General features: G+C 36.5%; 1 protein-coding gene and 1 pseudogene across 1 annotated transcript in view; one reads left to right on the forward strand and one right to left on the reverse strand.

Annotated features, from left to right (window-relative positions):
• Mid1 (midline 1) overlaps window positions 1-14003 on the forward strand; it is a 346136-nt gene that overhangs the window by 78895 nt on the left and 253238 nt on the right. The window lies entirely within an intron of this gene.
• LOC100758959 lies at window positions 2554-3399 on the reverse strand (annotated as a pseudogene).

Consider the following 14003-nt stretch of genomic DNA (forward strand, 5'->3'; position numbering starts at 1 on the left):
CAAAATGATGACAGTCTATGAGAGACCATTTCCTTGCTTTTTGAGAGAAGGTTGCTAAAAAATAAGGATTTTTAAAATTAATACCAGAAAAAAATGTTCAAGTTGAGGACATCTTAGAGTTAGGTCTATTGTTCTCACTTGCCACTCCTCCAGAAATCAGTTATATAGCTCCTTGTGAACATTTTCAAAGACAAAAGATCAATGCTACTCACACAGCAAAGAATGGTGTATCTAATGTACAATTCTTTCTCCTCAACTTCTACTCCCCAACTTTATGCTCTCTAGATTCTTGCTCAGCAATTTGTCTAACCAAAGGACCCCTTTCTCTGAACATAATTAAGTTTTTGACCTTTGAAGAAGTGAATACATTGCTTTCCCCCTGAGAAATATCAATTCCATCAAGGAGACTGATTTAGTGAACAATAAAAGAAAATAAACCACAATACATAGAATAAGAGCTTAGGAATCTTTTGCATTTAACAGGAAATTGCTTTGTTATAAGGGTGAATTTTAGTATTGATTATTAATCAACAGACAGAAGTGATAGATGATATTGTAGAATTAATTAAAATACAGTAGGATAATAACATAGGATAGAAAAGTTGACCTGAAACTAGAATTGGCAGATTAAAAAAATTACTCTCTTTAATTAGTAACTCTGATAAACTAACTCTTTCAAATAAACTCATTCTTTTTTAAAAAGATTTATTTATTTGTGCATATGAGTGATCTATTTTCATGTTTGCCTGAATGACAGTAGTGCATCAGATCCCATTATAGATGGTTGTAAGCCTCCATATTGCTTCTGGGAACTGAACTCAGGATTTCTGGAAGAGCAGGCAGTGCTCTTAACTGCTAAACCATCTCTCCAGTTCCGTTTTTTTTAAAAATATTTATTTTATGTACATTGGTGTTTTGTCTGTATGTGTGTCTGTGTGAAGGGAAGGTGTTGAATCCCCTGGAACTGGAGTTAAAGACAGTTGTGAGCTGCCATGTGGATGCTGGGAATGGAACATGGGTCCTCTGTAAAAACAGCCAGTGCTCTTCACTGCTGAACCATCTCTCCAGCCCCAACTCATTCATTTTTGATAGTTGTATGTCCTGAAGAGTTTGATCATTTCTGTCTCCTCAAGTAGCTCTGCATCTCTTCTCTATCTTCTCATTTTTGCCCCTTTCCTTGTTCCATTTAGAGCACTTGAGGTGTATTTCTATTGAACTACCCAATACCAAAGATAGTGAGGCATGGATGGGTAGTATAAATGACAAATAATAAAAAAGTTATTTGAAAAAACAAAAAGGCTTATAAAGCTTTTGTTTGCAAACAAAATTTGCTTGACTGGATTACTGAGTGAAAATAAAGCAGAATAAAAATACCCTTTTGTTTTGACTTGTATGTAGTGATAATTAGAAGACACTCCTGTTTATTTAAAAAACTGACCTTCCCCTAAGGACTGATCATAGAAATGTAAATAAAAATGTAAACGTAAAATTTAAATAATGTAAATGAATCTGCAATTGCCAATTATTATGACTTAGATACCTGCCAATATGCCTGGGAAGGTTGCTATATCATAGTTACCTATGAGTTCTTGGTGGGCAGGGTGATGGAGGAAGAGTAATTTGGAATAAGTTTAACATCCTGTTTAGAAGAGAGCACTCTGAAATACCAGGTTACAATAGTAAGACACTGCCTGTGTTTTCTCCTTTTCACTTCGTTTTACTCCAGCTTTGTAAGTGATATAGGTGTTTGATTCGTCTGCTTATAGAACAGAGAGCATTAAAGCACGGATTCTTATTAGTCCTTTAATAACTGCATTATTCAAGTTTTATACTCTACTACATCTACAGTATGTCAGTAGTTCTTGAATATTAAACAGAAACTTAAGTGGATGAAACACATGTGTAAATACCAATGGCTATAACTACAATGGAACTAAATGGGAGGAGACAACGAGGGAATGAAAATAAGCAAATGTTTACATGCAGGGGATGTGGTTCCTGTCTTTATGTTTAAAAATAAGTCCCTGGAATGGCTGCTGCCACGGAATTTCCCTTTGGCTCCCAACATGGCCTAGAAAAATCCTAATCCAAATGTCTGATGTGTTGCTATAAACAAGGAGGGAGAAGGAGTGTGTCATGTTATCTACAGTTTGTAGTATAAACTCTTTAGCAGTTGGTGGATCAGTAAAAGCCACTGAACTGCTGGAAGTGTCTTAAGCCAAGGATAAAAAGGAATGAACAGATTACCTGCATTAACCAGTACCAGAACTGCATGTCTAGAAAATTTTCTAAACAGTAAAATGACTTCAGGGTAGATCTCCTCAGCAATAAATGTAGAATTTAAAAAAAGATTCACAATATATATATAATGATAACATAACTACAAGTCAGAGAACACACAAAAGAATCAAAACTGGTATAGGTTCAGCAGTATCTCATGAAGCTAGAAGATCTCTTAACTATCTTAAAGTATCACTCTCATTTGTTTATCAGTTATTTATTGTGTGAGCACACCTTCTTGAGTCTTTTCCCCATGGGAGATTCGGTTGGCCTTTAAACCTGTTTAAGTTCTTTGCTGATCTTGTAGCTAAGTAGCTTATTCCAGTCAATTATGATGCAAGTAATTGAACTTTCTTGGGCCAGGCCTTCGAATGTTGTATGTGACATTTCTGGGTAGTTTTTATTAATTGCTGCCTTATACCCAGTTTCTGTGCTCTCTGTGATCTTAACAAATGCCCTTGAAGCTTGAGCTTCATTGAAAGCAGTTAATTACTCTTGTATATATTTACAGCTAATCAGCTGAACATTGTGGTTTTTGTAATAATGCACGTAGGCCTTTAGTACTCCAACTACCTGGGCTTTAGGCAGTGTGATGGTAAACTTCCTTTCTGATTGCCCACATCCATTCCAAAAGTTTTGGGGCTGAAACTGGTGGCTTTCAATGCACGCAATAATGGTCTTTTGCCCATGTATAGTTTTAGTGTAAACTGTACTATTGCCAGTAGAATAATACTGTTTTATATAGGCCCTTAAAGCCCAATCACAGGATTCTCTCAAAGAGTCTAAGCCTCCGTCTATGATCTTTGGCTGAGGGTCATGTGTTTCTTTTAGTAAGTAATTGAACTTAAAGGAAATTTTGTTTCTTGGATCTAAAAATCTGTTGTCACCTAGAGCACCATTTTCTGTGACTAAGACCTGGTCTTCATAGGTGTGAACTGATCCATGTTGTATTTGGCAATTGCCCATGCTAGCCCTTTCCTGAGAACATTGTCATAATTAATCAGTAGCCGAATATCGATGAGGACTTCCTGAAACTCCCCGGGGGTGCATGGATGATGAATTTTGAAGCAATGAGTACCTTTTCCTCAATGAACTTTTTTGATCCTGGAAGTTGGCCATTTTGTTCTCTTTCTTTAGCTCCATTTTCAAAGAACTGCGTTCCGCACTTCTCTCTGCTTGGGATATAGATAGCTTTAGAAAGTATTTATTTTGCTATGATTTGTCTGAAATTCAAATTCCACTGGGCACTGGTGTGTTTGCTAACCTTAATCATTCTAGCTAAGACACTCGAAGACTGGAGAAAAGCATTACAGAAGCCTGTGTTTCACTTTTCTGGTCTTACCAATTCCCAGGCATGCCATGCCCCGCCCCCTTACTGAGGATCTAATGGTGATAATCAAAGCCCTCCCTTGATTTGGGGAGAGCAGGAAGAACTACTTACTTCCAGTGGTTTGGCTTTAGAATTTAGGATTATAACTTCTGCTTCTAATACTTCAATTTACTGTGATGTTTCTTGTTTGGCAAGCTTTCCTTATTTTGGAAACCCAAGCCCTAATTGGAACAGGAAACAATGCCTTTTACAATTCATCAGAGCAATCAGGAAACCACTGTTACTATACTAAGATTAGCACATCTACCTGATGGTTAATTAAAGCAGGGTACCTACCAGATTAACAGGCCTCTCTTACCTGATGGTTAGAGCAGGATACCTTCTTAGTGGTTAGAGCAGGACACCTACCTGATAATTAGACAGGTGACTGACAAGCTTCCTGACTCTGATCTTGGAGAGTGGCATTTCACTACTGGCATCTCCAGGGAACATTTCAGGAGGGCTCTGCCCCACATAGTTAGCTAGACCATACATCACAATGGTGCTGCCCAGTAGAAGCCTAGCTGCATCATGGCCAACATGGCTATGAATAGTCTTCCTTCCTCTCACTTTCTCTATCCTTGTCCTCACCTTGTTTTTGCTTTTCTGTGCCTCTCCTATTTTTTATTAGCCCCTTTGTTTTCTTTACAACAAGGTCTCACTCTGTAGTGTTGATAGGCCTGGAACTTATTATGTAGACCAGTCTGCCCTTGAACTCATTGAGCTCTGTCTACCACTGCCTCCCTAGTGCTAAGTTAAATGTGTGTCCCCACAAATGACTTACCCCTTCTTTAACAATGGCTATTCTGTTCTACTCTATATATGTATCTATCTTTATTGATCCCATCTCCCCTCTCTCCTCATCATTTTATTTCTCACCATCTATCTGTCTTAGTCTTTTTCCAAATCTGCCATCCTGCATTTCTCCCTTAGTGTTCTTTTGTCAATGATGTCCCCTGTTTCCCTCCAAAACCTTGACTTTCCTCTATCTGACCCTACAGTGTCTACTCTGTTCTTAACCTGCTTCTCTTTCCTTTGTGTAAATGGTACAGCTTGGACGGAAAGGTATCCTGACAGTCAGAAGCCAAGAAATACCACAAAGTCACAAAGCACAACAAACCACACAAGAGATGTATTGGGAGGGACAAGACCAAGAGGGTGGCTGCCTCTGCTAGGGTAAGAAATTATAGAGAACTGAAGACAGGATTTATATAGCTTGGGTGGGGCTGAGATAGGACAGAGCTTTCCAGGGTGAAGCTTTCCAGGGTGGGGATTGGTGTGATTTCAAGTCCAGAGCTTGGACTTTTTACTATGTAGAATTGGGACAAGGTCTAGCTATTAGGACAGTTTAGAATGTTCTGTGGATGAACCTGGCAATTAGAGGCCCTCAGGGAAGGGGCCTTGAGGGGCTTACACCTTGTTTCTTCTTATCATTTTCATCTTCTCTTCTTTTGTGGTCTCTTCCTCCAGCACTGTCCCATGTTCATCTTTTTTTCCTCCTCTTGCTACCTGCCTCATACATTTTCATAGACACATACTCTGAGTGTATTCTCAGAAGCAGCCACTAAGATTGTGTGCAAGTACCTTCTGGTGATTTTTGCCCTTCCCAGCTCTGCATTGTCTACAGTGACTTCTTCAACTTCCTGTTGTCTCATATCAACACATCAAAATTAATTAGACACCAAAATCCACCCTGACTACAGGAGATTTAAGGATTAGAAAATATTTCAGTACATCCCTCGAGTATCAATATTATCTTGTGTGCAGTGGTCCTGTTGTGTATGTTTGATGAACTTTCTGGGTGGAGCAGAAACCAGTTTTGCAAGAATTCTAAGAAAGTCTGTCAAAAACTCTTATCCATGGAGCCCATGTTTGTTCCTAAGTAGAGATTTGACGGGATCAATGTAAGGTTTCAATTAGCATTTTCAACTTCTCTGTTAAGAAATGAAAAACAACATTTTAACACTCTTTGTTTCCCAAATCCAGAGTGGGAATACAGAAGTATTTTGAAATAAGGGTGGGCATATTTACTTGTGTGATAATACACACATGGTGTAAATACAGTAACTGTGAATGTACTTCATCAAAAAAATTTCATATACATTGCTTTCTCAATATGACTTGCTATTTTGTACATAGACACAAATCCTCTAGAGCAGTGATTCTCAACCTTCCTAATGCTGCGACCCTTAATGCAGTTCCTCATGTTGTGTTGACCCCCCAACCATAAAATTATTTTTGTAACTATTTCATTACAGTAATTTTGGTACTGTTTTGAATTGTAATGCAAGTATTCTTGGAGACAGAGGTTTGCCAAAGGGTATGCAACCCACAGTTTGTGAACCATTGCACTGAAACCTACAGTGCTGTGTTAATACTTGAGTTTTAAAAGAGAATTTTTAGGATTGTTTTAGGATTAGTATTTCTGTGATAAAACACCATGGCCAAAGCAACCTGGGGAGAAAAGGGTTTATTTGGCTTACACTTCCACATCATAGTCCATCACTGACGGAGTTCAGGTTAGGAACTCAAACAGGGCATGAACCTGGAAGCAGAAACTAATGCAGAGACCATGGAGAGATCTGCTTACTGACTTGCTCATCATGGCTTGTTCAGCCTGCTTTCTTTTTTTTCCGGTGGGATAAAGATAAAAATTTATAAAAGGAAGATTTGAAGGGACAGTAATATGACTGGGGGTTCTGGAAGAAGTAAGCATGGTGGGGGTAAACATGGATATGATTAAGATACAGTATATACATGTCTGAAATCTGGAAAGAATAGAACATTTATAGTATAAGTGTAACACCTATTCAGAAGTAACCAACTTGAATAATATGTAAGAAAGATAACTAAAATAGCTAGATATAAACTGGTAAATAGATGGATTATTGTTCTCAGGGTGAAAATTATAAAAGATAACTTTCCTTTTCTGAACAAGAAAGAGACAGTAAAACAGGAAGGAAGCTATGCAGGTAAAAATCTAAAACAGATACACAATATTTTTGAAGGCAAATAATGGAAAATAAGTTTACAATACATACACACTGCTGTCCTAGTACAGTGGGCTTTGTCTTACAGATTAAGGTTTTTAATAAAAAATGTATATTCACACTAAGGATATTAGTGCTTTGTAAATAGTTGCTGCACTGGAAGTTGTGCCTATATCTTTCAGGGGTAGGGATGAGACACAAGATTGGCATGCATGAGGCCCTAGGTTAAATTTCTAGCATCCCCAAAATTTTTTAAAAGAATTATTCAGCCTGCTTTCTTATAGAACCCAGGACCACTAGGCCAGAGATGACCCCATCCACAATGGTCTGGCCCCTCCCTCATCAATCACTAATTAAGAAAATGTCCCATAGTCTTGCCTATGGGCCACTCTTATGGAGGCATTTCCTTAACTGAGATTCCCTCCTTTCAGGTGACTTTAGCTTGTGTGAAGTTGATGTAAAACTATGCAGCACAGGACGTTATCATAAACTACACTTAAGAAGAATGACTAGACAATTTGAGAGTTTCTGATTTTATGTAAAGATACTGTGGCATCTCTTGGTTTAAGTTTAAGCCGTTTCATTTTAAAAAGACATCTAAATGGCTGTCACAAGTAACTGAAAAGGGAAATAACATGCAACTCAAGGAGTCTATTAGTTTGTATCAAGGAAAGGAAGTCTAAGAGAAAAAATAGAATCTGAGGGTAGAGAAGTGTGTAACTTGTGTCATAAACAGACAAAGTCTACATGTCCCTTCCACTGTCTTCTGTATATACCAGGGATGAAGACATTTGGCAACCTTGAAAATAATATGACTCTTTTCTTATCAAACTAACCTATGGAAGCTGCAATGTTCTTTATTCTTGATGGAAAGGACAAGTTGCAGTCTTAAACAATAACAACTACTACAAAATAAAGCTTAAGACACATCATTGGCAAAATTTTTCTTGGCTCTTGAAAAAAACAGAAATAAAGGCATTATAAAGTGGTGCTATTCAAGCAAGATCCCCATTAATCCTCTAGACACCTTCTCACTTCACCAATAAAATTTCTTAGGCAAAAGGCCCAGAATACAACTTCTGACTTCAAATGTAATAATATAATCAGAATTAGAGACGATAATTTTAGATTAAATATATCACCCTTTGAAAACTCACTTTAATTTGCCATATGTATACTGGGATAGAAATTAGAAGGATATTAGAAATTAATGTAGCCTGTCCATGTTCTTGAAAAATCATAAATAAGAATATTAAATTATTTTCAGGAATTCTTTGTCTTTAAAGACAGAATACTTTGAAGTTGCAAGAATAAGAAGTTTAAATAGAACTTCAACACACATAAAATCCAACAAAATTTCCTCAAACTTCACAGAGCATTATACTAGATTTTATTTTAGCATAGGAAAAACACATCTATCTGCCAAAAATAACAATTAAGACCTAGAGATATTGTAGTGTGTGTGTGTGTGTGTGTGTGTTTGCAAATCCTCTTTATGTCTCATATTTTATGATGGAAATTGAAGAAAAGTAACTTTAGTTAACCATTGATGTCTGTGCTTGCTGTGTTGAATTTGAAATAATCAGATAGTGTTGGACAAATCTCCACTAAGAGGAATAAGAGAGATACAGCCACAGCCACTCCTGAACTCAGAAGAACAAAGAGTTGAGGAACTGCCAAAACTTGTGATTGAGATAAGCGTGACCCCAGGTGAAACTCACAGGTTATAAGTACATAGTTTAATGAGTTTTAATTAATGTATATGCCCATGTAACCAGAGCCCCAACCACTAGGACATTACTATCTCCCGAAAAGTTCCTCTATGCCCCCAGCTGAGTTTTCTGTGTTAAACATTTGGCTTATATACCACTTGTGAGGATTATGAATAAAAAATGTACAAAAACATTTGTATACAAGTTTCTGTGGAGATACTTACCTTCGGTAAATACTTGGGAGTGGAAATTGTAGGCACAGAGTATATTTACTTAAATATACTAGAAGCTACAAAATGCTTTTTCAAAGTGTATCCTATACTCTCAGTGGCACTGGGTGAAAATCATTCCTGTTACTACACATTTTGCCATTCCACTGAGTATGAGGTACTTTTGTTATTACTTTCATTTATATTTCCCTGACAACCAATGATGCTGACAAATGTTTCCCTGTACTTACTAGTAACTCATATTCCTTTGGCAGTGAATTTTCTGTTTACTTGTTTTTCTCCTTAATAAGGTGGGTGATTGCCTTCATAATGTTATGCCTGTATCATGAGCCCCCCCGCCCCCGACCACCAGGAGTCCCAGTTCATATGTGAAAGCAAAGAACCTTTATTGTAAGCTCGAGCTTGGACTCTCCATCCATTCTGACTCAGCAGTTGGATCATAGAGCCCCGAGGTCAGTTTTGGTGGGTTTTTTAAGGAGTAAAGGATGGGTGGGTTAGGGGAATTCTGGGTTCAGATGGGGGTTAAATTCCTGATTGGGCAGGAGTGGGTCAACAGGAGTCTTGTCAAACAGGGATTAGTGCAAGCATGGCTGCAAGGAAATTGGCAAACCATATACAAGTTACATAATGTTCTGGAGCATTTAGTACTTGTTTGTGTCAATTCTAATTAGTGCCCTGAAAGGTGGTGACATCATTGTAAGGGTGAAGCCTAGTCCTAGTGTTGCTAGCTTGCAGCCTGTCATGGCTGCACTGATGTTACGTTAGGCCTCCTCACATAATATTAAAGTATATGGATGCTTTGTATATTCTAGATCCATGTCTTGTATCATATATATAGGAGTATGATGACTAGAATTAAGCCACCATGTGTGTGCTGGGAACTGAACCCTGGTCCTCTGCAAAGGCAGCAAGTACTCTTAACCACTGAGTCATCTCCCCAGCCCCTGAAGTTCTACTTTATATATCCTTTACCATCTTAATAAATGTGCTTTTGATTTTTAATTTACAGAGGGCTCTACTTTGTTGAGTAAATGTGAAAATTTATGATTATCTTTCTGATCCAAGCAATGGTGGCACATGCCTTTTATCCCAGCACTTCGGGAGAAAGAGGCAGGTGGATCACTGTGACTTCCAGGCCAGCTTAGTCTACAAAGCAAGTTCCAGGACAGCCAGAGTTGTTAAACAGATAAACCCTGTCTCAAAAAAAGACCCCAAATTATCTTTTTATCTTTAGGGAAATGATCATTTAGTTTTCTTCTATAAATGCTCCAAATTGTACTGATTGATTAGTTTTTCACGTTAAACTAAACTTCCCTGGTCATGATGTATTAGGCCTTTTACATGCTCCTGGACTCAATTTACTAGCACTTCAAGCCTTTCTTGTCTATTTTCATGGGTGATGTCAATTCATGATTTTCTTTTCTTCCTTCTTTCCTTCTTTCCTTCTTTCTTTCTTTCCTCCCTTCCTTCCTCTCTTCCTTCCTTCCTTCCTTTCCTTTTATCTTTTCTACCTTTTTTGGTTTATTGAGACAGGGTTTCTCTGTGTAATGGCCCTTGCTGTCCTGGAACTAACTTTGTAGACTAGGCTGGCCTTGAACTCACAGAGATCTGCTTGCCTCTGCTTCCTGAGTGCTTGGATTAAAGGTGTAAGCCTCCACTGACTGGCACAATTTTAACTTTTTACCCTCTATTTGTTTTATCAGATTTTCTCAGCTTTATGCCACCTTTATAATATGAGTTAGGGAAACAGTTCTTCCTGTGTTTTCAGAAAGTTTATATAAAATGGGTACTAGTTCTTCCTTCTTTCAGTCAGTAGTGAAACTCTGGAATTTTTTCTTTGTTATTATTTCTTGAGTTAATGACATCATTTCATCATATTTCCTCCCTTCAAACCACCCCACATACCTTTCCTTGCTCTCTTTTAAATTTGTGGTCTCTATCATTTTAGAGAAAGACTTTTCATTGCATTGCAATTTCTTTGCTAGATATAAAAGTAGCAAGATTACTCTATTTCCTCTTGTATCTATTTCTAACAATTTGTGATTCTACAAATTTGTCTCTGCCAACTACATTGTTGATATTATTAGTGCTGAATTGTAATTTTATTCTTTCACTGAAGCTCATAAAATCTTACAGAATATGCTACCACTTTTTAAAAAATTTATGATAAAACTGACTTTGGGTTTTCTCTCTTTTTCCATGATCAGTATTGCTAAGAATTTATCACTTTCTTTAAAAAAAAATCAGTCCCAGGAATCAATTTTTAAAAGCTTTAAGAATTCTATTCACTATTATTGATACATGTGCATGTGTCTTCAGGGGTTGGGGTATGTTGGGGCACATGTGGATAGCAGAGAACAACCATCAGTAGTTAGTTTTCTTCTTCTACTGTGGGCCATCTCTCTGGTCCTTCACTCTTTTTTGTTTTTGTTTTTTTATACCATAAATTCTTAACTTTGCGGAATATTTCTAAGTTGTTGTATTATTTACTGCATCTATTCTTGTTTTTCCTTTTCCTTCTATTACTCTTGACTATTATTCTTTATTTACAGAGATGACTAAGATGTGAGTGTACTTAAATGATTTTAAATTTGTGGTTTTTGGAGGCATTTGACTCTAGGAATTTTCATACAGTCAATGACTCACATTACGTATTTTGGTATATTGTGAAAGTGTAGTATTCACTCAGTTGAATCATTTTATAATTTTTCTTGTGATTTCTTCTACTTATTGCTTACTTGGCAGTGTGTTATTGAATTTTTCAGTTATTTGAGGGTGTTATTTGTATTTTAATTTTTACATTTATTTATTTACTATGTGCACATGATGTGTGTGTGTGTGTATGTGTGTGTGTGTGTGGAGAGAGAGAGAGAGAGAGAGAGAGAGAGAGAGAGAGAGAGAATGTGCATATGCCATGACATACATATGGAGGTCACACAACTTGCAGGAGTCAATTCTTTCCTTCCATCATAAGGATCCATGTATAGAACTCAGGTCTTCAGGATTGGTGGCAAATGTCTTCACCTGTTACAACATTTGGTCAACTTTACTTGGGGTTTTTAAACATCCTAGCCTTTTTTGCAAAGTTATTTCATTTGTTCCTGAAAATAAAGTATAAATATATGCACCTATTATCATGGATTTGTATTTTTCTTCTTTGTCTTAATTTTCTTTTAATCTCCATTAGTTATACACAGATATATCATTATTGACATATCTTCTAAGCTTTCCCTTTTGTGATTATTAAATTTTCTTACTTTACCTAACTTTAGTAGTCCCACTAGTTTTCTTAAGTTGACTATTAGCATGATTATATGTATAACAAAATTTAATACTAAAGAGCATTAATAATAGTAAAGTAATTGTTATCCTTACTTTAATCATATCTGAATGTATTTACATTTCAATTATGTGTGATTTCATCTCTCAAGTTTCTAATTTGAAAGATCAGTTGTTTATAAACATTTCTAATCTTTAAGCATCAAAAGTTATAGTTTGATTGTCTTCTTATAAAACCATAGCAATAGATTTTAGATTAAATCTAAATTATTATTCTTATTCATTTATATATCCTCTTATGTAATTTCCATGTTCAAAATTTAGAAGCCAAAAAGAAAGAGTTCATTAGAAATAGAAAAGGAGTGAAAGAGAGTACTAGCGGGAAATGTGGAAATGACCAAAATACATTAAAATTTGATGAAATTGGATAAATAATGAACACATAAATAAATAAATAATGGACAAGTAAGAAAAAGTTAGCTGTTCAAGAGTCTATTGAAATCTTCACTTTTTTTCACATAAGATATATATATATATAGCATGTGTTACTATATACATTAAATTAATATATATAATATGTATATGTAGTAACTGTCACATGTGAGATTTTTTTCATCTGTAGAAGCATGCATCATCTCTAATGTGCCATATCTACAAATGAAAAAGATTTTTATTATAAAATCCATTTTGATTGTTTTAAACAATTCATGTCTAAGTCCTATAGCATTTTAAACTGTGTTTTGAAATTAACAATTTAAAGTCAACACTCAGTAGTTTTATAAGAGCCACATTATTTTATTGATAAGCATAAATACTTTTTTCTAAACTGAATTGAGATAGAATGTAGATTAGGTTTCACCTTTATAGGTCCACTTATAAGATTCAAAGTTTAAATATTTAATTTTTAAGAAAAATAGGGTTTGTTTTTTTTACCTAAAAAGACAGGGTCCAGCATTAATTTAGATAGACATAATAATTGCTTTACTTTTGAAGTCAATTTTGCAGTTTATTTCCCTTTATACTCATGACTTAAGCAAGGATTAGCATTCAGTAACTAAGGTCTAAGAATGCACTGTTGATCCACTGGGGCAGACATGGTTTTGGAATTTTAATTTGGGCAACCTCTGCTTTAGCTGGACAAAGAACACAGAAGGTGATAGCATGTCTCAAGCTTGCTGCCACTGGAAACGTGACCCTGCTCTTTAGAACAGTCCCAGTTTCTCTGCAGAAATAAGCCTCCATGACACAGGAGAGCAGTCAGGAGAGGACAGGGAGTGAACATGGATGACAGAAGTGTCTGTGCCACCCATTCATTAGGGACTCACAAAGGGGTATAGAAATCCTGAGCTTTTGTAGGGATTGAGAGCCCCATATCAAATGTCTATGGAGTAATTTAATTACATGGGCATGGTAGGAATGACACAGTGGTTACATTAATAAACTGAAGCATTAAACAATAATAGCCCAGTTATTGCTGAATTATGGGAAACACGCTGCCTATTCATTCCTGGTGATATTAGAAGGGAGAAGGAGGAGGCTTACTTACACTTTGCACCCCCAATGCAAAAAGAAACAGTCTCTTGCTTCTCCAGACCTGTGGAAAACCGGGTGCAGTGGAAGGCCCAAAGCCATGCCCAGTAGCATAAATCTTGCTTTGTGTAAGATGCTTAAAATATCATAAGCTAAGTCTGTTTTATGGTGCTAAATAAAATTGACTTGGGCCAGACGTAGTAATGAGCATGTGCTACATAAACATCTCTGAAGAACCTTTCCAACAGATCTCAGAGATGATAATCTCTGTGCGTTGTCCTGGGCCTCTTGTTAATAGAATCCATTTGACACACTCGTAGGCCACTAGACTACCAGCTTAAACGAAGTAGTCTACTTTAAAAGAAGCTAAAGTAATTTGCCCATTTTATCCATCCCTTATGAACAACTAGAAGAAAATACTCTCTACCCCTTTGCAGGAGCACGGGAAAAGGAACCCACATTTGATTTTCTATCATTTATTAAGAAACTCTTATTGAATTGTACCAACAATGTTCCAAGAACTGTGTTGCTGCAGGAGAAGAGAAGAGAGATGTAAGATATGGTGTTCACTTGCAGATTCCAGTTGGGGAAGTCAGAGATTAGGTAGCCCAGT

The sequence above is a fragment of the Cricetulus griseus genome, chromosome X, assembly GCF_003668045.3.
Source record: "Cricetulus griseus strain 17A/GY chromosome X, alternate assembly CriGri-PICRH-1.0, whole genome shotgun sequence".
NCBI lineage: Eukaryota > Metazoa > Chordata > Mammalia > Rodentia > Cricetidae > Cricetulus > Cricetulus griseus.